Below are 27,019 nucleotides of genomic sequence, written 5' to 3' on the forward strand. Positions count from 1 at the left end.
TTAAGTACCACTGATTTCTCTAATGAACAATAAGTCATATTCCTACTATGACTGGGTCCTCTCTTCCAAAAAGAGATGTGGCCACTATGTTCAAGACCCAGAATCAGCCCTTAATGAAGCAATCTATCTACTTACCCCTACTTCAGAGAAGGCGTGAATTCCACCTTGTGTAATTGAGTTCCCTGCTCCCAAATTAGACAAATCACCAAAAATGTGGGCTTATTGAGTTGGAAATCTGGCGACTCTCACCCATACTAATCAAAGGACCACCCTCAAAGGCAGAAGTTCACAAAACACTGAGGATTAAGGTCATGTCACCTATGGTCATTAAAGTGAGATGTAAGTCTCGAGTATCAACGACATTATATAAAGAGATGAATCATCTCGGGTCTGGTCTTATACAAACTTTGTATATGACACCCCGCTCGCATGTCTCCACATGGATGGCTAGTATCAGATCATCTCTAGTAGTTCACAACACTTGCAAACCTCTACAAAGTGGGCTGTATCCGTAGTGTCACCAGGATAAGGTATCCCTCCTTTATCCTTATATTACATACCTTTTTAGGTTATCACTTAAGGATTGATCCACTTGTATATCTCATATACATGCTTAAGTTTACATATAATAACCACGAATCTCTATTTATTGGATATGAATAAATGCAAAATAAAATAACCCTTATTTTATTCATAACAATGTGTACAAAGTTTATGAACTACGAGATTACGGGAGAATTAGGACACCAATCCCAACATTTATAACATTTGTAACAACTATAAAGCGGGCCACACTCATAGTGTCACCGAGATAAGGTTTCCCTCATTTTCCATATACTACAGACCATTTAGGTTATCACTTAAAGCACGATCTACTTGTATGTCTTCACATATATGCTTAAGTTACAACGATAACCAAGGATCTTAGTTTATTGGTTTGTGGTTAATGAAACTAAAATATCTCATATTTCATAGACTGAAGTGAATAAAATATCTCATATTATATATCACAAACGTTTTTCATACAGATGTTTACAAAATACAGGACCCTACGAGATTTAGGGCATCAACCCCAACAATCTTCTACTCGTCCTAAAGCTAGTGGGGTGTACAAGATAATCACATTACAAGTACACAAAACAATAAACTATCCTTGTGACAATCACATCCCAATGCACAATCTCTTAGATGAGATGGTATTTTCGTTCTGTATGCTTGTCGCGCTTATGGCTCCGAGGCTCACGGGAATTCGCCACAGCACCATTATTATCACAATAAAGGGTGATGGGCCTAAACATGTCTGGAACAACTTCAATATCAGTCAGGAACTTTCTGAGCCAAACGGCCTCCTTAGCAACTTTACAAGCCGTTACATACTCGGCCTCCATAGTGGAGTCAGCGATGCACCCTTATTTGGTGTTTCGTCATACTACAGCCACTCTCTTAAGAGTGAACACTGATCCTAAAGTGAATTTCCGAGGATCCTTATCAGTCTGAAAATCAGAGTTCTATCCTGTAAGGATGAAATCCTTAGAACCATACACAAGCATGTAGTCCCTCGTTCTTCGAAGATACTTAAGGATGTTCTTGACAGCTGTCCAGTGACCCTATCCAAGATTAGACTGATATCTACTGACTATCCCAACAACATATTAGATGTTAGGTCTAGTACATAACATCGCGTACATCAAACTGGCTACAGTAGATGCATAGGGGACCTATCTCATTTTCTCAACCTCTTGAGGTGTCTTAGGACACTGTTCCTTAGACAATGTAACTCCATGCCGAAAAGGCAATAGGCCTCTCTTGGAGTTCTGCATTGAGTACTTGATCAACATCTTGTCAATGTACGATGCCTGAGACAGTGCTATCATTTTTTTCTTTCGATCCTGAAAGATCTGAATTCTAAGAAAAAATTGAGCCTCTCCCAAATCTTTCATTTGGAATTAGGTTGCTAGCCAATTCTTAACTGAGGTCAGTAAACCTACATCATTCTCAATGAGTAGGATATCATCTACATACAACACTAGGAAAATTACTGAATTGTTGATGATTTTCTTATAGACACAATGCTCATCAACATTTTGGTCAGAACCGTAAGATTTGATTGCAGTATCAAACCTTATGTTCCAAGATCGAGATGCCTGTTTCAGTTCATAAATGGACCGATTCAGCTTGTAAACCTTTTACTCTTGACCTTGGGCTATGAATCCCTCGGGTTACACCATATAAATGGTCTCATAGAGATTGCCATTCAGAAAAGCAGTCTTGACATCCATTTGCTATATCTCATGTCAAATATGAGGCAATGGATAAGAGGATGTAGATAGACTTAAGCATGAAAACAAGCGAGAAAGTCTCCTCATAGTCAACTCCCTTTACCTGGGTATAACCTTTTGCTACCAGTCTAGCCTTGAAGGTTTGCACCTTCCCATTAGCACCCCTTTTCCTCTTGTATATCCATTTACAACCTATAGATTTAACCCCATTAGGTTGATCTACAAGATCCCAAATTGAGTTGAAGTACATAGACTCCATCTCGAGATCCATGGCTTTGACCCATTCATCTCTGTCAACATCTTCAATTTCCTTCTGGTAAGATAACGGATCCTCAACCTCGCCATCAGCTACCATAGCTAGGATTTCAATTAAACACATATAGCGAATAGGTGGGTTCACAACCCTCCCACTGCGTCGAGGTTCCCTCAACACTTGAGGTGGATTTGACCTACTAGATGAACTTCCATCAACAACTCTTGTTGAGGTACCAGGCTCTTCAACAACTCTTGTTGAAGTTTTAGTTGTTTCTTTAGAAAGTTCACTAACATGATTTTTCTTCTTGGATTGTGCTCCTTCATATGATCCTCTTTAAGGAAAGTAGCGTTTGTCGACACAAACACTTTGTTTACCTTAGGATCACAAAAGTAACCCCCTCATGTCCCTTTAAGGTAGCCTACAAATAGGCACAACCTCAAACGTGGTTCCAGTTTCTTAGGATTAGCTTCAAGCACATGTGCTGGGCAACTTCAAATGTGAAAGTGACGTAAACTAGCTTTATGCTCGTTCCACAACTCCAAAGTTGTTCAGGCAACACTCTTGGAGGGAACGCAATTCAGGATGTATGTTGTAGTCTCCACTGCAAAACCCTAAAATGAGTTTGGTAAGGAAGCGTAACTCATCATCGACCGAAACACGTTCAACAGGGTTCTGTTTCTCCTCTTCGATACACCATTCTGCTGAGGTGTACCAGGTGCTGAGAGTTGGGAAATGATTTCATGTTCTATCATATAGTTCTGAAACTCACAATCCAAAAACTCTTTTAAACCTTTTACTTAATGCGTTTTCAACTTCAGCCTTGAGCTCTTTGAACTTAAGGATTCTGACTTATGTTGAATTAAATAAACATACCTATACCTCGAATAATCATCAGTAAAAGTGATGAAGCACTCGTAGCCTCCCCTAACTCGCACATTCATCGGACCACAAAGGTCTGAATGCATTAACTTTAGAGGCTCTTCGGCCCTAAAACCTTTTCTAGTAAAAGGTCTTTTCGTCATTTTGCCTTCAAGGCATGACTCACACACAAGTAAAGAATTTTCTTTTAACTCGTTTAGAAGTCCATTCTTCACCAATCTCTCAATCCTATTGAGATTAATGTGCCCCAAACGAAGGAGCCAAAGTTGGGCATTTTCCTTAGGAGAAACTTTAAATCGTTTGTTTTGAGTTACGATAGTTTTAAACATCTCTATGTTATGGAGAGAATTTGTTGCTAACGGCATTAGCACATACAAATTGTTTTCCAGTTTAGCTGAACATATTTCAACACCATCTTTCAGAATAAACACTTTATTAACCTAAAAATTCATGGTGTATTTACATTCAAGCAACGACTTAATAGAAATTAAGTTCCTCTTTAACTCGGGAACAACGTATACATCATTCAAAATGATAAACCTATTCTGTAAAGTCAATCGGAGGCCTCCCACTTCCACAGTTGAGACGATGTGCCCGGTGCAAACTCGCATCGTCATCTCACCAGCCTCAAGCTGCTACTAGGAACTAATTCCTTGAAATGAAGAACAAATATGGTTAGTGGCCCCAGAGTCTATAATCCAAGCAGAATCATCATTCTCCACTAAACAAGTTTCCAAAACAAGTAAATCATATTTACCTTGTTTGGCCTTCTTCTTCTCCTTTAAATAACGTGGGTAGTTCCGTTTCCAATGCGCCCATCCTGGTTGCAGTGGAAACATTTTCCCTTGTCAACCGATGTTGGTCACCTACCTGTGGAGTGGCAAGTTGTGAGTTAGCAAGTGCCTTCCCCTTCCCTTTACTACCCTTCTTCTTCTTGCACTTGCTGGTGTCGAAAGAAGAAGGTGCAGACTTAGTTCCTGAGATCGAACCTTTATGGAAATTTCTAGATGATGAAGCAACATTAGCCTCACCAACCTTCTTCTCCTTGCTTTTCAGTAAGGATTGGAATGTATGCAACTCGTTGAGGAGAGTTGTAAGGGTGTAGTCAAACTTTTTCAGAATAGCGTTGCTAACAAAATGGAGAAAGCTTTCTGGCAATGTCTCCAAAATTATGCTAACCTAGCTGGCCTCATCAATCCTCGATCTGTTCATCTCTGCCACATTAAAGTGGACCATCATGTTCAGAACATGTTCACGAACAGAGGTTCCCTCCTTCATTTTGGAGTTAAAGATGAACTTTAGAGCGTCGTGCATGAGTTGTGCGGATGGTTGTCCGAACATTCCCCTTAGGGTCTCCATGATCTTGCGTGCAGTGACCATGGGCTCATGGTTCTTGGCCAAAACATCGTTAAGGCTGGCCAAGATGTATGCTTGGGCCTTCTCATTCGGTCGTGTCCATTTCTCATACACCTCTCAAACATTTCGAGTGACATTTTGAGGTGGAATAAGAGGACACTCCTCTACAAGGACGAACCTAAGGTCATCGATGATAAGTATCGTGTTTATAGTGTTTTTTCAACTAGCGTAGTTGTCACCAATCAATTTGTCGGTGACTAATAAAGCTAAAGTAGTGGTTGCCATTTTTAAAAATTGCTAAAAAAAAGAAGAAACTTAATGAGTCTTCTTGTATTACCACTTTTAACATTAATTAGGTTTAAGCAAAATAGTTCTATTATACCCTAAGTGAGATCTATTTTGCAATGATGCCCCAGCGAGGTAGGAAAAAAGTCACCGGTGGAGTGATCAAATGCCTCTTCTGTAACGACCCGACCCCCTAGGACTTAAGTTAGGCCGTTACTAAATACATGCATGCATGGAACTTAAAACGACACTCTTTTATGGTGAAATAAATGCTAAATAAATAAGGTAAGTGCAAAAGGCTTTCATTAAATTCAAATATTAAAAACAACAATAGGGTACCCATAAATCATAAATGATAATAAATAAGTCTGAAAACAATTCTTAATAGTACGTTTCAAACATCAAAACTAAAAGTTAAGAAAAACATGAACAGAAATCTAAATCTCATGAACAGAAACATAAAACTAGTCCCAATGGCTCGATCACGAATTCTGCTTGTCCATCGTCGATGCATCTCTACCCTTACCTAAAACAACAACATAAGAAAGAATGAGTATAAAATACTCCGTAAATAACCCCACTACTGGGGTCAGGTTAGGCATCTATGTCCTCTAGATGCCTACCTCTGGTGGAACATATAAACTGTCCTAGTCCTCATGGGACACATACATACATGAAAAACTGAGTTCTATCCTATTGTAGTTGAATATGCCCACTACCTCTGGTGAATCCTGAAGGAAACACAATCTGGTGAATCTCGAAGGAAACAAACTGGTGAAACCCGACGGAAACACAAACTAGTGAATCCCGAAGGAAACACAATATCTAGTGAATCCCGAAGGAAACACAATATCTGATGAATTCTGAAGGAAACACAAATTGGTGAATCTCGAAGGAAACACAATATCTGGTGAATCCCGAAGGAAACAGAAATTGGTGAATCCTGAAGGAAACACAAACTGGTAGGCATTCTAACTAATCAGTAAAATCACTATCACAATCTCGACATCACAATCTCAACATGGTTCTATAACATACATATACCTCTCATCATCATTATTCTACAATATACATATAAATTTCGTCATCATAGCTTTACAACATATGTATGCATCTCATCCTCCTCAGATTCAGCAGTAAAAATAATATACTCAAATCATACTAGTATTCAAACATCTCTTGCGCAACTAGCCTTTTAAACTCTCATATCGGCAAGGCATACATAAACATCAAACTATCAATATATCCTCAGTAAATCATATTTGTCAATTCTTGACTCCAGTCATTTCAAACTCAGACAATGAAGGTAGACATATATATCATGCTAACTAATAATCCTCAATAAATCGTAATTATCATTGTTGTGCACTAGGGCAGTTCTAGTAGTAAGATTACTTACCTCAACTTGGTAAAAAAACGCAAAACAAAATCTCCTTAGAACTTCTTTAACACACTTGAATCAACCTAAAGTTGTGGCTTGGTCCAAGACAAATTCCAATACTCGATTTAATTAGCCAATCTGATCATGAATTAAATCCAAAATCAATAACTTAATTTTCCCACTATTACTCTCAATCCAAAAGAATAACCGTCCAACAACTTACAAAACTTACCGATATTCACCAATTTTATGCAAAACAAAATGGTATCTAGCTTGATGGTCAATGCCTCAAAACTTCCAAACCTTGAATCTAAGTTTCAAACCAAAGAGAGGTTACTAATTTAACCCGAAATCAAAGTGGTGAACTTCACCTCCCAAATTATAAGGAAAAATAAGTCTTACCTAAGGTTTTCCTCAAAATTTCGAGAAAGATTGGGGCAATGGCAGTCAATGGCGCATCGACTTCCGACTACCATAGATAGGCAGCGTGTGTTGCTATCGGACGACATAAATTGTTTAGGCTAGAAGCTGGTTGTGAGGGTCTTGCATAAGGAGGGTTTGCAAGAGTGGGAGAGAAGGGGAATTTCTAGTTTACAGATTTTATTCAGCAGCGATTATGAACAAACCAGAGCTTAAAACAACGATCGACCGTTCAAAATGAAACTCTATATGTCTCGAACATACTGACCAAATTTGAGCACGATCCAACGGTTCAAACTTTGGCAATCAACAATTTTGTGGAAGCTGAAAAACCGAATTACTTTCTCCACAATTTTTGACCTCTTTTCACTCTCATTTAATTTTGAAAAAATCTCAATTCTTTTTTTTCTTCCAAATTTTGAAAAGAAAAATAAAATATTTTATCTCAACATCTCCAAAATCTCCAAAGATTCTATTAAATTTAGAAATCAATTAACTTTTCAAATTATCTTAATTTAGGCTTCAAAAACCAAAATTAAAGGGCATAAGATCCCTCAATTTGATGCAAATTAAATCCTTCCAAGTATTTAAATCAATTCAAAACCACATGAAATTAATTATCTCTTTTATTTTTTTTTTAAGTTGGCCCAAAAATTCAAAATCAAAGGGAAGCAAAATTCAATAGTTTCAAGATAATTAGTTCGAATATCTAATCAATTAAATTCAATTTAACCAATAAAATTTTTTCAATTATTTCAATTTAACCCCAATTTTACAAATGATGGGAAATTTAAACTCAATAATTAGATAATCAACTTAAATTTTCCTGAAATTCGGGATGTTACATCTTTACTGGGATGAGACATTCTCAACCATTAGACAGAAACAACTCCTTGTAACTGACTCTAACAGTCAACATTGTTCGGTTTAGAATTTGTTAATAACCTTAACAATTTCGCGTAAGTGTAACCCCTCATTTTAGGCCCTAGAGTCCCGCTCTAATGTGCCCACCGTAGGAAAAAAGCATATTAGGACAAGAGTCTAAAGGAACCCTATCTTTTTCAGGAGATCAGATAAAGAGTTGTGCAAATACAACCATCCTTTAGGGGGACACTCGTAGGGTGCCTCAAGGCAATGCACGAAAATGTTATCCAACCTAATGAGAGAGACCGTGGGATATGTTATCACATGTCCCGCTCTCACTTACTATGAACATTCTCTCTATTCACCTTGGTATTGACCTGCCCAAACACTATCCTTTAGAGGCACTCCCAGGGTGCCTCGAGGTTGAGGATAGATCCCATGATGTGAACTTTTAGGGAGAAATGTGTAGAGGTTTAAGTGAAGTATCATATACCCCAAGTACCTCCCACTGAATGTTCTACCTAGAGTTTTTTAACTTAGTAAATCCGGCTACGGATTTTAACTGAGTGGGTGTTTGATTTGCTAAAAAACAACATTTGCTTTTGATAATTAAATAAGTTTTATTCAAGTCTCATTAGTCTCTTTAAAAGACTTTCATCAAATTTGCATGCATACAACAAATCTATCTAATTCACCTTTCTAGGTAGGTTCCTGGGGGTGTTCCGTTTCTGTCAGCTTAAATACCCTAGCCTAGCCAGAATCTGCCTTAGAGAAAAGGTCCCTTATAGGTTGATTTGGTACATATTTAATCTTTTATTAGTCAATTTAATCCTATTAAATCATATTAAAAGATTAAACTTAGATTTCTAGTCTCATTAGAACCGTGATCTTAGGTCTATCTCAATTAAAATTGAAAACTCTTTTAAAACATGATCAAAACCTAAGTTTGCATGCATGTCTTTCTTATTGATTTTAGTTTTAATTTCATTAAGTGTCATGCTTTATGCAATGTTCATTCATTACTATGTATAACTTTTATATAACTTGTAATGAACTAAGCATACATGCTCTCATACACCCTTATACTATAACACTTATAATATAAAGATGATGCATGAATATTTTTAAATGCATGCATATATTATAACTCTTATATTATATGATGTATGAGCATACTTTGATGTAATTTACTCATGCAGGCTACCATATTATAACACTTATAATATAAAGATGATGCATGAATAAATGCATAAACTATGGTGGGTTTAAAACTATATGACATACATTATGACATATAATTAAACATACATCACATGTACATTCATGAAAAATTGATGGACTGGGATAATTAGCCTCAAAACCAGAAAAAATAAAGCTATCTATTACAAAAAACCCATCGATGGACTGGGATAACTCGATGCCTATTGTTTACTCTCTCAACAAGTTAACGTATAACTTCATCCTTTTGCATATGTTTTTCTGAAAATAAAAATTTATTTTTAACTTTATCCATCAGTTTCCATAAACCGTGCATAACCAACCTCTAAGTCGGTTATTGGAGAAAAAACTAAAATCAATTATATCATAATTAATTTATTATAAATAAATATAATAACTAATTTATCATATTATATTTAAAACCTATAGTTTTAATATTACATCATATGCAACATGTAAATCATAGTTCTTTTTCTCCTTTATGGCATTTAATATAAATAACATTTATATTAATTTCTCTGATCAATAATGTATCAAATACATCAAATCAGTTATATCATATATAATTGAAGTAATTTAATTATATCATATATAATCAAATTCCCTCTTGTTAATTTGAACATTTCAAACTAACCCAAAAACTGATTTTCAATATGAATCCATTGAGCTGCAAGGGGACTTTATGGACCTGTAGCTTGATGCTCCAACGGTACGTGAATAACTGACTAAACTATTTAATCACAATATCCACCATCCATTAACTTTCGGGCATTCCACTAAAGACCGACAGTTGCACTCTTAGCACTATAGATATATTTCTGTGTTCATCGGATATAACCAATCGACAGTACGATGACCCTTCACAAATCGCTCGTAAGTACAGTTGGGCCAACTTGTCGTTTTGCCTCAGTAGTTACATCTAACTCCTTAAGTATCACTGATTCCTCCAATGAAAAATAGATCATAGTCCCACTATGATTAAACTTTTCTTGGGCCAAGAGAATGTGTGGTGCCACATTGTTTAAGTGCCAAAACCAGACTTTAAGGGACCAATTTGTCTACTTACCTCTACTTCGGGAAAGAAGTGAATTCCATCTTGTGTAGCTGACTTCTCAGCTCCCCAATCAGACGAATCCCTAAAGTAGTGGGTTTGAGTCGGCGATCTGGCCACTCGCATCCATGCAAATCAAATGACTGCCCTCATAGGAAGGAGTTCACAACTCACTCAGGATTAAGGGCATGTTACCTATGGTCATCCTAGTGAAATGAAAGTCTCTGTCATGAATGGCGCTATATAATGAGACTAAACATTTTGTGGTCCAGTCTTATACAAACTCCTTTGTATAGAGCATCCCCGCTCGCATGTCTAATACACGAATGATCAAGATCAGACCATTTGTAGCACTTTACAATATTTGTAACACCTACAAAACGGGCCACATTCATAGTGTCACCAGGATAAGGTTTCTTTCCTTTATCCACCATTTAGGTTACCACTTAAAGCACGATTCACTTGTATGTCTCCACATACATGCTTAAGTTACAATGATAACCAACGATCTTATTTTATTGGTTTGTGGTTAATGCAACTAAAATATCTCATATTTCATAGACTGAAGTGAATAAAATATCTCATATTATATATCACAAAACGTTTGTTCATACAGATGTCTACAAACTATAGGACCCTACGAGATTTAGGGCATCAACCCCAACAATCTCCCATTTGTCCTAAAGCTAGTGGGGCAAGATAATCACATTACAAGTACACAAAACAATAAACTAGGGCACAAACGCCCAGTACAACATCTCTCACTTGCCTTAGTCCAGCTATGGTCAGTCCCATAGACCCATACTCTACAGGTGACCCTCAAACATTGTAGCCGTGAGAGCCTTTGTAAATGAATCAGCAACGTTATGCTCCGAAGCTACCTTCATGACAACCACATCCCCTCAATGTACAATCTCTCAAATGAGATGGTATTTTTGTCTATATGCTTGCCACGCTTATGACTCTGAGGCTCACGAGAATTCGTCACAGCATCACTATTATCACAAAAAGGGTGATGAGCCTAAACATGTCTGGAACAACTTCTAGACTAGTCAGGAACTTTCTGAGCCAAACGGCTTCCTTAGTAGCTTCACAAGCCGTTACATACTCTATCTCAAATTCTTTCATTGGAGCTTCTTGGAAGTGGTATGTTAGTTAGCTAAGGATAGGGGAGAACTTAAGAAGGCGCTGACAACCGAAGAATTGAGCTAGAATATGCAAAAGTCGGTGGGATGTCTATAAAAGAGAAAGAGAAAGAAATGAGGAAAATTAAAGAATTTTCGTAAGAAAAACTGGGCAAAATTAAGCTACACTATAGTGGGAGTTGAAAGGAAGGCCATGGAGTGTTATAATTGAAGTATCGGGGTTGGAGAAGCAAGGAAAAAGAAGAAAATATTGGCGGCCGGAGTGGACGAAAAACAGAGGAAGCTCGCGGATCTTAACCAAATTTGTGGACTTATAGGTTGATTTGAAGCTCCAAATTCAAAGGTAAGGAAGATTTATGGTCTCTCTAACATTTTATAAGATTGAATTTGATTGTTATGGCCGGATTTAATGTTTTAAGTTTTTGAAAATCTTGTTGGAAAATAGAGGTACCAAGAAGCTTTTGGCCGATTCTGGGAGTTCTAAAGCGAATCAGGCGTCCAAACGTTGAGGTAAGCTAATTCTAAGGATTGTAAGAAGTTGATATAAATTAATTCTAGTGGGTATGGCTGAAATGACAATTTGGTCACCGGAAGTCTCTTTGGAAAGCTGGCAGAAATTGGGGAAATTATGAGCTGAAGGTAAAAGAAAGAGTTGAATTTCATGGTTTGACATTTGTCTAACATCTATTATCCGTCATTAGAAGCTGAAAAAAAAAATCAACTCGAGGATAATTAAGGTGTTTTTAAGCATGGTTTGTTGGGATTGGTGTTATAAATCTGTTATATTCTCGTAGTTTATAAACTTGTATAAACAAATTGTTATTACTAAAATAAAATTTATTTTATATGTGCATTAACTCAATCCAATAAACTATGATCCTAGGTTATTTTATGTAGCTTAAACATGTATATGGTGTTAGGGATGTCCTAAAACTCGCAGTTCAAAAATATTGGAAACATATTCTATTTATCAATAAAAGTATTATTGGGTTTTTCATTTAATAAAATGTTATTAATATTGCATTCTATTATGAAAATCCAATAAACGAATCCATGGCTATAGTATGAATACTTTAACTTTATGTAGAGACATAAATGTGGATCAAGTTTTAGTATACAACTAAAATGGTCTATAAGTATATGGATGAGATTGGGTACCTTATTCTAGTGACACTATTGGATGCGGCTCACTTTGTATACGGATACAAATAATGTGAACCAAAAATCATTCATGTGGAGACATGCAAGTGGAGCATACTATGCAAAGGATGTTTGCATAAGACTAAATCGCGAAATAGTCACTTTTCTTTATAAATATCGTTTACTGTTAAAACTGACTATTTAAAATTTGATGATCTAGGGTAACTCGATTTTAATCCTGAGCTAACTATGGACTCTTGTTTATTCAGGATTATCCTTTGATCGGCATAGGTAAGAGTAATTCAACAACACTACTCAATAAGCCTCCCATTTTGGGGATAAGACCGAATAGATAGTTTGGGACATACTTCTGCAAGATGGAATTCACTCCTACCCAACTTAGGGTTAGCAGATAGGTTGTTCCCTTAAGTACTGACTCCTGGTTTTGAATAAAGGGGGTCGCCCTCTCATTGCTAGGAGAGATATGGTTTATTAGTTGGACTATAAACCAATTGTTCAATAAAGGATCAGTGGGAGCTTAAGGAGCAAGATGTATTTACGGGGGTAAAGCGGTAATTTTGACCTAGCTATGAATACGAATGATCTGTGAAGGATCGACTTATTAATTATGGTTAAAGTAGATAGAAATAAATCTACAGTGGGGAGAGTGCAACTATCGAGCTATAGTGGTGTGTCTCGGTAATTAACGAATATTGATTAATTTGGTCTAAAGAGTTTAACCAATTAATCTCAAATCATTGGTGCTCATGATTTGTATGTCCATAAGTTCCCTCTACTAGCTTGTAAAATTAATCCGTGGATTAGTGAGTTGAGTGTTTTTTGAAATGTTCAAAATTGAAATTAGGGTTTTAAATTTGAAGTGTTCAAATTCAATTTAGGGTTTGGTTAATCATATTTGATATAACTAAACATTTAATTTATTGAAATTTAACGTAAATTGGAGAGACTAAAATATTTAAATATTAATTTAAATATTGATTAACATGAATATGATTCATATTTGAATTGGTGTTTTATTAATATAATATTTAATATTAAATTGGTTTTAATTAATTAACTAAATATGTTTAATTAATTATTTAAAATTTAATTAATTTTTCCAAATTTCAATTTTTTTTTCAGAATTTTTGTTTTATTTAATTAAATAAAAATTAATTAGTTAGTGGAGAAATCCAATTTTGAGTTAATTTAGTGGACTTTTATTGATTTCCTCCTAATTAAACACCTAGCCCACTATTGTAATACAATTTAAAGTGTCATCTTGCTGAAGTACTTAGTGGTTGTATGTTATTACTAAATAAAAAGCCTTAATTTAGTGGACTTTTATTGATTTCCTCCTAATTAAACACCTAGCCCACTATTGTAATACAACTTAAAGTGTCATCTTGCTGAAGTACTTAGTGGTTGTATGTTATTACTAAATAAAAAGCCTTAATTTCTGAAGTTGAGCAATTGATGAACTGAAATTTTAGAATTTCAAAACTCTCTCTCAAACCCTCTTCTCCCTTCACTAAATTCTCCTCAATCTGAGATTCCACATCTCAATTCAAGTTAGAGGATAGTAGAGAAGATCATTGTAGTGGTCTACTGGTGTTTTGAAGATCCAATTTATGGAGAGGCGCTGGTATTGAAGAGTTTCATCAAAGGCATAACATTCTGAAACCCTCTTCTATGAAAATATTTTCTTAGATGCTTTTAAACTCAAATTAAGTGTAATTAAAGTACTTATTGATTCTGATTTCTTCTACTGCATATATGGTTACTCCATCATGTGGTGACATACAGGTAAATCATGTTTAGGTAACAACCTAAATGGTCTGTAGTATATAGATAAGGTTGGGTGTCTTATCCTGGTGACACTCCAGATACGACCTACTTTATAATTGTTGCAATTATTATAAAGTGTTATAAATGATATGATCCCGATCATTTATGTGGAGACATGTGAGTGAGGTTATCCTATATAAAGAGTTTATATAAAAAAAAGACCACAAAATGATTAGTCTCTCTTTATAATGTCGTTACTTGAAGAGACTTACATTTCACTAGGATGAACAAAAGTGACTTGACCTTAATCCTGAATGAGTTGCGAACTTCTGCCTCTGAGAGTGATCCTTTAATCTTCATGGGTAGAAATGGCCAAGTTTGTCGACTTAATATGCCTACCATTTTGGGAATTCGTCTGAGTGGGGAGCTAGGAACTAAACTACATAAGATGGAATTCACTCCTTCTCGTTGTTAGGGTAAGTAGATGAATTACTCCTTTAAGAATTGATTCCGGTCTTGAACAATGAGGACTCTCACCCTAATTGGCCAGAAAGGGGTCAAGTTATAGTGGGCATATGAATAATTATTCATTAGAGGGGTTGGTGGTACTTAAGAAGTTAGATGTAACTACAGGGGTAAAACAGTAATTTTGATCCAGCTGTACTCACGAGCAATTTATGAAGGGTTAACGCATCGTTGATTGTTATTTTCAATGGACATGAAAATATATCTACAGTATGAAGAGTGCAACTTTCAATCTTTAATGGAGTGAAACAGTTAATGAATATTTATTAATTTAATTAAAGAGTTTAATTAAATAATCTCATATTATTGGAGCTTTTAATATGTAGATTCATAAGGTCCTTGCTAGATTAATAAGAGTTTAATGAGAATCAATGAATTTTGGATTAATTATAATTGTTCAAATTAATTAAAGGAAATTAATTGTATGAGATACAATTAATATAATGTATGTGAATACAACATATTATAAAGTTTAATGAGGGAGATAAATATTTGAATATGATTCAAATATTTATTATAAGAATGAGATTCATATAAAAACTATACGTTAGAATTAATATGAATATGATTCATATTAAAACTATATAGTTTGATGAGAGAAATTGTTATTTGAATATGATTCAAATATTAAAATTAATATGAATATGATTCATATTAAGACTATAGGTTATGTGAGAGAATATAAACTATGTTATATGTGATATAATATAAACTATAGATTATATATGATATATGATACTATTATAGTTGATTTTAATTATATTAATCATAATATAATTAAAGTTTGAAAAATAACTCCTTAGGAGTTATTTTCCGTTGTTTAGAGGTCCCTCATCTCTCATATATGGGCTTTGCACAGAGGAGTGGGATGATGGTTCTTTACATGAAACTCTTTGAAGAAGAAACGTTATCTCGGATCATCTTCTTCCTTTGTCAAATTTCCTATCAAGAACTCCTTCAATTCCCTCATTAAAATTGAAGGCAAGCCCACTACTCTTCCTAGATTCTCACCTTTAAGATAGTGAGGAAGACTTCATTGGTGGTGTCCAAGAAGTACTGCACTGTGGGGTTCATGCGGAATTTTTTGTGATGAAGAGGAAATTGGTTGTTCATGATCTTGCTGGAGAGAAAAACGAGAAGAAAAGTTCTTCAAAGGTAAGTCCATCTCATTGCCCTTTCCTTTCTGTGCATTACGCAGAAAAGCATGCTTAAGGGTGAATGTTTTTTATCCTCATAATTCTCTGTATTTCTCTAATTTAACAAGTTCCTAAACAAATTCATTGACACAAACGATCACTTGCTTCCACTGCGGGAATTCGATTTCCTTCATAATTAGGGGTCCAATTGGTATTATTATGATACTTTAAACTCAAAACTAGAAGAAATTGGGATCTTAAGTTAATTTTGAAGTTGATTAAGGGGTGAATTTGTAAAGTAAACCCTAATTAGGATTAATGGAAAAATTAGGCAAAATTGAACAAATTAAGGTTAATTAAGATCTTCCTAAACTTAATTTAGATTCTCATGGATATCAATAAGATATTTTGACCATGGGATTGAATTAATTTGGAAACTTGAGTTAATTATTTTAAGGTAATTTAAGGATTAAATTATAAAGTAAAAACCTTAAAATTTGATGGAATTAGGGTTTGAGGGCATTAAGGTAATTTAAGTAATCATAGGGACTTAATTGTGAGTAAACCCTAAATTGAGTGAGATTAAGGTTAAATTTGAAAGAGAAAACCCTAAAATGGACAAGACTAAGGTTTAAGGAAAATTGGAGTGGATTCTTATTGGAGATTAATTTTGGAATTTGGAGTTAATTTTTATGGAATTAAAGACCTAATTACAAAGTAAAACCCTAAAAGAGGCCAAATTAGAAGGATATTGTGATGCAAACTGGATAACATAGAATGATGGAACAAGCTCCACTAGTGAATATGTGTTCTTACTAGGTAGAGGAGTTATTTCATGGAAATCAGCAAAGTAGACTAACATAGCAAGGTTCACTATGAAGTCAGTGTTTACAACTCTCATACTAGAAGGGTAAGAGGTTGAGTGACTTAGAAGCCTACTAAGAGATGTACCACTGTGGACGGCATCGGTACCAATCTATTTTCATTGCAATTCACATGCTGCCATAGAAATTACCAAAATAATGTGTATAATGGCAAAAGAATGTATATACACCTCAGATATGGAGCTATGATATAGTTGTTGAAAGGAGGAATTATCTCCTTAGAGTATGGTGAGGTCTAAGGGGAACTTGGTGGATGCTCTAACCAAGGACCTAACAAGGAGAATAATTCAAGAATCCTTAGTGTGCATAAGCTCAAACCCATAAAAACTCCATAGCTTTTTCTTTGGTGGTCCTAGTACGAATTTGATGGATGGAATTAAACCCTTAAAAATTACATAACCCTTTCTTTGGGTGGTCCTGGTATAGACTTGATGGATAATTATAAAATCTTCACAACTCAGTTCTTTTAGTGGTTTACATATGATAGACTTGATGAACTTGGTCCTGGTAGGGACTAAGATGTTGAAGTCTTCATTGTCAAGTTTTAAGTGGTTTGTCTTTGACAGACTCAACGAAGCAATTGACATGACTTTGAAGGTGTGGCCACCTTCTATGGAAAAATTTAAGGGTCTTTTCCTTGAGCTTTCACATTGACCCATGTTTCTATGCGTATGGCCTTAAATAGCACGATTTTATATCATAGAATCGAGGAAAATTAAAGAAGTAAAACATGTTGTGAAGGTTTCAATTACAGTTATTAAAAGTTCAAGAGATAATTCTATGAAACCCGAATCTCCATTTTCCTACATAAGTAAGTGATTAAAGGGTTAATTAGGAGAAAGTTAAATCCTATGTTATGTAAATAATCTAATAATTTTACAATTTTCATAGTAACTGTAATAATTGTCACCTTCTGTGGATCAACAATTAGTAAGAGTGAATGTAAACTATAATGGTTAGGTATTATAGTTACGATAACCATATTTGATTCTGGAGTACAAATAGAGAGGACCCTAAAAGGATAAAAAGAAGAGAAAACCTTGAAGACTTAAATCCTGAATAGTGAAGAAATGATTGAAGAACTGAGGAAAATATAGAAAATTATTTGGGAAAATTCGTGCGGAAGTTGCCCGGAGATAAATCATATTCACAATAGCTAACAAGATTGGAAAGAATGAGAGTGGAGAGAGTGACACCAGCGAGAGTGGAGGCAATGAGAGAATGGGAGAGAGCGAGATTGGCTGAGCGAGAGACTGGGAGAGAGCGAAGTTGGAGAGAAAGGGTGGAGAGAAAGAAGGAGAGAGCGACGCTAGCGAGATTGGAAAGAGCGATGCTGGCGAGATTGGAGAGAGCGGGATCCTTAGTGAGAAACATGGAGAGAGCGACATTACCGATAGTGAGAAACATGGAGAAACATGGAGAGAGTGACATTACCGATAAAGGGAGGATTAAAAATTTGGCCATGCAGCCAAGTAGGTGGTGTCAACACCATAGGAGGCTTGGACGCCTATGAAGAGCCTTTGGGATTTCATTTTCAAATCACAAATCATAAAATTCGTAAAAAGAGGGGGAGAGTAGAGTGCATTGGACAGTGAGGGTGAAGGAGAATACATCAACTTGAGATGGGGAGATCTCCCAATATACTCAAGCGTTTGATGTAATTCCAAATCCATATGAAAGATAAGAGAGTCTAGTTTTCATGGTGAGCTACAGGAGAAGAATCTCTAAGGAATTTGGCTGGAGAATGAGAAAAAGATAGAGGGGTCAGACTGTCGGATCAATCTGAGCCAGTCTTGAAGATTTTGAGATTCCGGCCAAACCACGAGGAATTCGGAGCTGAAAGCTTAGGGTAAGATTTCTGAGACATTTTAGAATAGTGTTGTAGAAGGAAGTATCTCAAAATAACGTATAGAACTATGAGTAATCTAAGCTGTAAGTTGGATCTATATTCTAGGGGTAAAAAGGGAGCCCGAGGTAGAAAAGGGAACTATTAGAAAGACTCCTAAGCAATTAAGGTGAGTGTTATAGCTTTGATCATTAACACATAGAGTGAGTGTTATAGCATTGATCATTAAAACATAGTGTGAGTGTTATAGCATTGATCATAAACACATAGTGTGAGTGTTATAATTTTGATAATTAACATATGTTGTGAGTGTTATAGCTTTGATAATTAACACATAGTGTGAGTGTTATAGCTTTGATCATTAACACATAGTGTGAGTGTTATAGCGTTATAGTTCCGATATATCATGAGTGTTATTTTGCTTTGATAAATAAAGAATATTGTGTGTTTATACAGTGTTGATAGTAAATTCATATTATGAGTATTCACTTAGCTTTATACTCTGATATTGGAATATATGCATATGTAGATACAAAATACATGCTTTTGGTGATAGGATGATTGCCATGATATTGTTTGTGTGTGACTGTGGAAACTAAGATTATGCCCGGGATATAGTTAGCATGCTTAACAAAAGGTGCTTGGCAGAAAAAATATGGTCAACTTCGGTCGGCGGGAAATAATAGTCGGTGACGACCGATGGGAAATATGATCAAGTACCTAAGCATGACTAGTGGGATAAATAAAATGGTCGATGTGCACATTGGCGGGAATTGGGGTCATAGGAAGGTTTTCATAGGTGATTGTATTGATTGATGATATGATATGCATGCCACGTGTAGCATTTTGGAATAAAGGTTAATCATTGCATGAATAAATCCATGATCATGCATGGGTACATTGCGATTATTATTATGTTATTGATTCCCAAAAATGATGATTTTCAAAGTGATTTTTGTCTTAAAAGAACCACTCACTGGGCTTAGTAGCTCACACTCTTCAAAATGTTTTCTTAATCCCCCCCCCCCCCCCAGGTAACGGAAGATGAGGAGTTCCAGGGTGCTGCTAAGGTCAAGTCTGCCACGTACCCCAATTACACTTCCGGAGAGTTTTTACGGTTGTCATTATAAGCTTTGTTGTTAAGTCCTTAAGTTGTATAAACGTTATATCACTGTCGTAATAAAAGATGGGCCTACTTAATCCGTTCTAGTTTATCTCCTTGACTTAATCATTCCGCTGTGTATAAGTTATAGTATGGTATCAAAATTATTCCACAAGAATCATTAGGCAGTAAGTGTCAGCTCAAGGGTTGATAACTGCTGCAGTCGCATCCCTCTCCCAGGCTAAGAAGGTGGTCTGGGGGTGGGGTGTGACAAATCCACTCTCTCTAATAAAGTTGTTGCTTTACTTCACTATGCATCAATTCAAATTGTTGGATATTAATGCTTAAGTTGTTCTTCTATCTTTGCTAAAAAAAAAGTTTTAAAATCTTCTTTTTGTTTTGTTTGCTACGTTCATTTGTGGGAGATTATTGGAAATGACTTTGGGCCTTAGGCCCATAGAAAAAGGCAAAATGGAAAAAGAGAAAGGTAGTAGTTTGTCCCACATTGGAAGATTTTGATTTGGAAATAGGTTTATATACCAAGGCTTGCAAGGGAATTTCCAAACTGTGGTTGTGGTGGAAATAGAAACTTCCCCACATGCGCCTTTGTAAACAGATCAACACAATTGTCCTTAGATGTTATTTTTGTGACAATCGCGTCTTCGCATTGTACAATCTCTCTAATAAGGTGGTACTTCTCTCTATTGCTTCCCTTTTTTATGGCTTTTGGGTTCTTTGAAGTTTGCCACAACACCATTATTATCACAACAAAGTGTGATGGGCTTATTCATATTTGGAATTACCTCGAAATATTTTAAGAACTTTCTAAGTCATATAGCTAGGGGTGTTAAAAAAAACCCGACCAACCCAACCATGTTGGGTTATAAACTTATTTGGGTTGAGTTGGGTTCAAAAAAATTAAAATTTTATAGATTGAGTTGGTTGATGGGTTCACCTAAAATAACCAACCTGAGCCAAACCAATCCGAACTTATTAATAATTTTAAAAAGGATGTCTCTTATGATACAATCACATATATAGATTTCTTTTAATTTTATTTAATTTCATAATTTTTTTGGATAATTTATTCTTGAACAACTCCTAAAAATAACTGTTAGCAATTTGAAAAGAAAAATTTCACAATATAAATGGATATTGAGTTCTTAATCTTAATTGAATATATGAAAATAATTAAATAAAGTTTTTACATGTTAACATTTTAATTATTTTTATAATAAAATTTTAAATAGATGACCCGAGTAACCTAAACCAACCCAACCTATATGTTTCATGGTTGGGTTGGATTGGATAATTATTTAATAAGGATTATTTGGTTAAATAAATATACAAACCAAACAATTGAGGTAGGTCTAAAAAGTCTTTCAACCCAACCCAACTGATAGCAACGAAAATGTGCTATCTTAGTGCCTCTAATCTAGCTCGTTTATGATGTTAAATGTGTTTATATGATTATATTTGAGGGATATCGAGTAATCCATGCATTCTGGAGCGTTACGGGCAATTCAAGGTTAATTTGGAGCAATTAAGAGCTAAAAAGAGCAACTGGATTTCAAGGGAATGAAAATTACGAAAATGATCCCAAGAGGTCGGTGCAGTGCATGGCGCAAATTCTAGAAGGGATCTGGTTGGTGCAACACCACGACAATCTAGAGGTCTTCAGTGCACGTATGCATGCACAATGCCGCTACGCCCTGAGGGGCACAACACTGCGCTTCGACAGCATGGCCAGTGTCGAGGCATTGTCTCTCAGCGTCCTAGCGCCACAACGACTGTATATAAGTAATTTCTCACTTTTAGGGCAAGGGGAATCTTCCATTTGGCCTCCAACATATTTTCTCTCTATTTTCTCTCTTCCACTTGTATTTTTCTTCCTTTTCTCTCATTTAATATATAAAGATGACGCCAGATCTTGTCTTCTCCATCACCATGGGAAGGTAAGGTTTCTAGTATTTTAGTTTAGGAGATTGGAACATTGTAATTTTGGGAGTTTTATCTTAATATGATTCATATTCTTGTCTATGGGTTTCTTTTCTAATTTAATTATTTAATCAATTGTATTTTCCTTTAGTTGTCTGACAAACTACTTGAGGATTTATGGTTGAATGCTCTAGGTTAACTTGTATTATGTGACATGAAATTATAGGGTTAATCTTTGAGAATCAATAGGTTACATAGGCTTCCAATTTGTAGTCGATAATGAAGAGTATTGTCTTATTGACCTAGTGGAAATCGTATTGAACGTTTAATTAGGCGCTTGTAAATTAAATGTTCATCCTAGCATAATTTCTAGAGCGTAACGTGGTTAGCTAAATATGTTTATTATGGTTTCATCTATTCATGTTTAGTTAATTAAGACCATTGGTTAGGTTTCTAACCAATTGGCAAGGAATAGGCAAGATAGATTACATTTTGATAACTCAATGAACAGTGGCCCATCCCAATCATCTAAGTTAGAACATCTTTATCAATTGCATTTCTATAATTTACTTTCTTGCACTTTATTTTCTATGCACACTCAAATCTTAAACCATATCAAACCTGCTCCCCTCCTAAACCTCCCCTCCCCCCAGGAACATCTCAGCTATGTAGTCAACTTCCATTATAAAGTCTGCAATGCATCCCTATTTTATGCTATGCTACATTATTGCTCCTCCACTTAGAGTGAAAATTGATCCTGATGTGGACTTCCTCGAATCCTCATCAGTCTGTCAATGTATCCTGTAAAAATCAAATTCTTTGCCTCATACACAAGCATATAGTTCCTTTTTCGTTGTAGATACTTGAGGACCATTTTGACTGTTATCCAACGATCATGTCCTCGATTAGATTGATATTCACTAACATCCTACTACATAACATATGTCGAGTCTTATACACAACATAGTACACATCAAACTGCCTATAGTGAGGCATATGTCAGTTTTGCACTAAAGGCAGCAAGTGATAATATAGTAAAATGGTCAAGAGACTGAGTATCGTCTTCTAGAAAATTGGTTTGACACACTTTTAGCTATTTAGAGATCTTTCTAATTTTATCTAGGGGACGAAATTGTGATGAAAACCTAAACTAATCTAATCCTATAAAGCAAATAAAAGACAACATCGGGGCAAAATAACAAAGACACGTCCTAGGGTAAAGACTTCATTAATGGATTATGTAATCTAATTGTTTGAATCTTAAATTGAGTTTATACTAACTATAGACTTTCTAGTATCCTGTTTGGTGCTCAATCCTTTTTAACATCTAATTCTCAATTTACTTTCATGAAATTAATTAAATAAATGCAAGACTAAATTCCTTCATTGTCAATCTTCATTAATCTCCTATCACTTTTGTGCATAATTGATTAATAGTTTAACATGCTAAGTCTAGCCTAATGCCCTCTCTCAAGCCAGACATTAAGTAATTATCATCCAAACATTGCCCAATTATTCAAAAGCAATGAACACAAGCATGTCAAAATAGTTTATGCATTAAACAATCTAAGAAACAATTAAAATAGTTTGAAGCAAATCAAAAACTACATAAAAAATCCTAGAACATAACTCAGTCACTCATGGCTACATCACAAACACAATTCGTAATGTTCCAAATACAAAAAAATTAAGGATTAAAGAGGGAAAAAAAACAAATTTGACTCTAACTATCGTTCTCAAACTCAAGATCATCCTCTATCCTAGATCATCAATTTCCTTGAGCTTCAAGTTGTCGCCTCTACCTCAAATTCGGCTCTAGGTGGAGGTGGAAACTAATCGTAACCTAAACTCTAAAACCAACCTCCCTTTTGATGGATAAACAAACATGTATTTATGAAAATTAGGATAGTATCATGGCGCCATAAGGCATCTGCAACGCTATCTAAGAAAACGAGCGTCTGCCGCAAAAATCTTTCATAGCTCACAACGCTATGAATTAATCTCCATGGTGTGCAGACATAATGAAAGATGGAAAAAACTTACAAAATGGGTGTAAACGCGAATTGCAGTGTTATGCGAATTACAGGGTTGTGCGACACGATCCATGGTGCTGCAGACAGAATGGAAATTGGAAAAAACTACAAAATTAGAAACAAAAACATACAGAGTGTCATAAATGCTATATAATACAAGTTAAGCATACAATAAGATTCAAGGAACATACCTTTGAATACTATCTTCAAATCTTCTCCAAACCTTCTCCTCCATGGTTTGTTGATTTCCTCCAACATTAGAGACGCCTCTATAGCATCTTCCTTGCTATGACTATGCTAAAAACCGACTTGTGGGAGCCTGTTTGGAGAGATCAATGATTTTTTTTTTTTTTTAGGAGAAGAAATTTTTTCAGAAAACTCTATTCTTTGTGTTATGAGATTAAAGAGACAAGATAGAGGGCTCATGATTGCAGAGAACTACTTTCTCTATATATTACATGAAGTGGGGTAACTTCCCACTTCATCTCTCTCCCACTCCCACAAAGGAGTTAAATAATTAACATAGTGAACTTAAACTAATTAAATTAAATTAAATTAATCAATCAATTGATTGATTTAATTAAATATCTCATATTTAATATAATTAATTCCTCTTCTAACTTTGGGTAGGATTGAAATCCTTGAATTTTAGTTGTGAGATTTGTTAAACTTTGATTCTTTGCTAGAATTTTACTGTTCTTTAATACAATTTAATTTCTATACCAGTTTGTGAGTTTTTGGCCAATTCTCATTTATTCTTTGTTATGCTAGGGAGAAATCTAGAAAAGAGGTCTAAAGCCTACTTGAGTATGAATTCTAGGTTGTATAGAACGATCCTTTCATGCTAAATCAATTTCAAGAACGAAACTGATTAGTAATTTAGGCTGTCATTAATTGTGTTAGCTCGGTTTCCTTTCTTAATGTGGATATTCAATGTATATATGCTTTCGAACCTAATTCATAAAGCATTTAGATTAATTAGGTAACTAATAAATGAATTAGGACGTTTGCTTCAGTCTTTTGGACAAACAGGTTAAGGATACAAACGAGCAAGCAATGTATCTTAAGAGTTCAATGATCAACAAAAATTCATGTGTAGAATCCGAATTCTCTAGGCTAAACTCTTTATCAAATCAATTTTAGTTTCAATTTTGCTCTTTAAGTTTATGCAATTTATATAATTTTCTTTAAATTTCTTGAAATCATAAAAACATCTCAAACTGTCCTTCCCATTGTGACCATTGAATTCAAGTTCTTAGCTAAAGTTGTTCTTAGATTCCATATGACATTGTGACCATTGAATTCAAGTTCTTAGCTAAAGTTGTTCTTAGATTCCATATGAAGACGACCTTTTCCTACTTGCTGATAGGGACGATGACCCTCCAACTATCTCTATAATGGTATGATATTGTCCACTTTGAACATAAACCCTCATGACTTTGTTGTTGGTTTCACCCCAAAAAACCTCATCTCATTGAGGATAGTTGTCCTCCCTTATAAACCCATGATCATCCCCTTATTTAACTGATGTGGGACTTTGATCGCATTCCCACCGAACAATCCTTCACTCAAATAGTCATCCATCAATCTAACTCTTGTCTAGGCTAACTCCTTTTCATCCCAGCACACCGCCTATCCAATAGAGTTCAACCATGGAATTCACCATGACGACTTCCAAGGCTCCATTATACATTTTTGTTCAGCACTTTAGGATTCTGTCAACATGACTAAGTTAGAGGCATGACTCTGATACCGCTTGTTGGGAATTTATACATAAATATAAATAAAATATGAAAATTAAATTATATCTAAAATTACCACTTCCACAGGTTAAAGCCAAAAAGATTAACAATCATAAAATAAAAATAATGACGAGAAGGGAAAAAAAGAACGACACCAATATTATTGGTTCGCTCGAAACTCAGGACTACATCCAGTCTTCTGCAACTGAAGGTCTACTATGATGAAGATTGTAATAGTTGTAAGACTCGTATTAAAAATCTTTCCACAAATAGTCCAACACAACTATTTGATTTCCTATACCACACCTCGGAATCTTGGAATTAATAATAAAAGAGAAACTATGAAAAAACTAAGCAAAAAACCCAGTGTATTTTTCTATTACGCCCACTGCCGCATACACTAAGGAAACACAAGTCGCTCCAAAATTTCCATCACTTCCTTTTTCTATGATTTTTGGTCGTCGGTTCCTTTTTGATTTGCAGCCTCACAATTTGTCATCGTTCTCCATCATTTTCCCACATAAACATATTTATGTATATATTATGTTGTAAACCTAGATGTAATTGAGTAAACCGACAGGGAGAGCGAGAGCTAGAAGCAAATAAAGCAAAGGCCTCATCTTTCCGTCCGCTCTTCTCGAAGTGAGCAAATTGCATGTAGAGATCCGTAGGGACTTATAGTTTAATTGGTTGAAACGTACCGCTCATAATGGTTATATTGTAGGTTCGAGCCCTACTAAGCCTACCACCCCTTATCTTCACCTGATACAAGGCCGTCGAAGTTTCCACCACCCTGTATATGGCCTTAGCCCCTTTAATTCCCAAAAAAAAAAAAAAAAAAAAAAAAAAGACTCATTATGTTGAAAGCTTCTAAAAGAAGATAATCAACCCAATAAGCAACTATTCACGACAAAGAGAAACAAAATTCTCTTTAATTTTGACTTTGGCCAAAATTAGTTAACTCATTAATTATATATATATATATTCTATTTCATCATGTGTGTTTCCATGGAGATTTATCTCCACAACCCCAATATTCTCCCACTTGGAAACAAAACGACGATCTTGTCAACCGTTGCAACAAAAAGAACTCATCAAATCTTGGAAAATTCCAAGATTATACTCCCACTACAACTATTATCTCTGATCTTCTTGGAAAACTCTAAGGTTCAACATAGAACATGTAAAATCAACAACAAAAAAAAAAAATAGAAAATCATCAGAAAAATAACCGTAGCTCATCTTTTATTGCCCTGAGGTACGTGGAACTATCCCCCAGACAAAAAAGATAGTCACGTACTCCTACTTTAGCTAAATGGTACCAATTGACATCTTCTTCAATTTTGAACACTTGTTCTTGAAGAAGACAAATTCTAAAAATGGTTTGACTCCTTCCTTCAAACTTACTGTCAAGCTCAAGACTTTATCCCTGACCTTAGCAGCTGCTCTTGCCTTCCACTTTGATTCCCTTATTCGCTTCTGCGACTTCATCAATTCATTTGTCTATTTGACAACTCAGGATTCATGATAGCCATCAACTTCCTCTCCCTAACTTCCCAATTGTTTCTGAATTGATGGACCTCGATCTGACTGATCAACACTGGCTATCATTACTACTGGCTCAACTGTACCTTTACGCTTGCCATCTACTGCTTTAACTGGCATCCACCGTCTCTCTGATCCTTTGACAACACTAAATTGGCATCTGTACAATGTAGAATTTTTGTTGCCAACTACCACTACCTAGGATC

At 35.3% G+C, this 27,019-nt stretch overlaps 1 long non-coding RNA gene across 1 annotated transcript; it reads right to left on the reverse strand.

Annotated features, from left to right (window-relative positions):
- Positions 1–23,010: 23,010 nt before the first annotated feature.
- On the reverse strand, positions 23,011–24,014 carry LOC150034466 (uncharacterized). Its single transcript, XR_016531415.1, has 2 exons — positions 23,718–24,014; positions 23,011–23,603 (listed from the first exon to the last, which is right to left on the reverse strand). It is a non-coding gene; the product is annotated as an uncharacterized LOC150034466 (long non-coding RNA).
- Between the last annotated feature and the right edge of the window lie 3,005 nt (positions 24,015–27,019).

The sequence above is a fragment of the Benincasa hispida genome, chromosome 8 (assembly GCF_027475165.1).
Source record: "Benincasa hispida cultivar pf3 chromosome 8, pf3_genome.v1.1, whole genome shotgun sequence".
NCBI classification, from domain to species: Eukaryota; Viridiplantae; Streptophyta; class Magnoliopsida; order Cucurbitales; family Cucurbitaceae; genus Benincasa; species Benincasa hispida.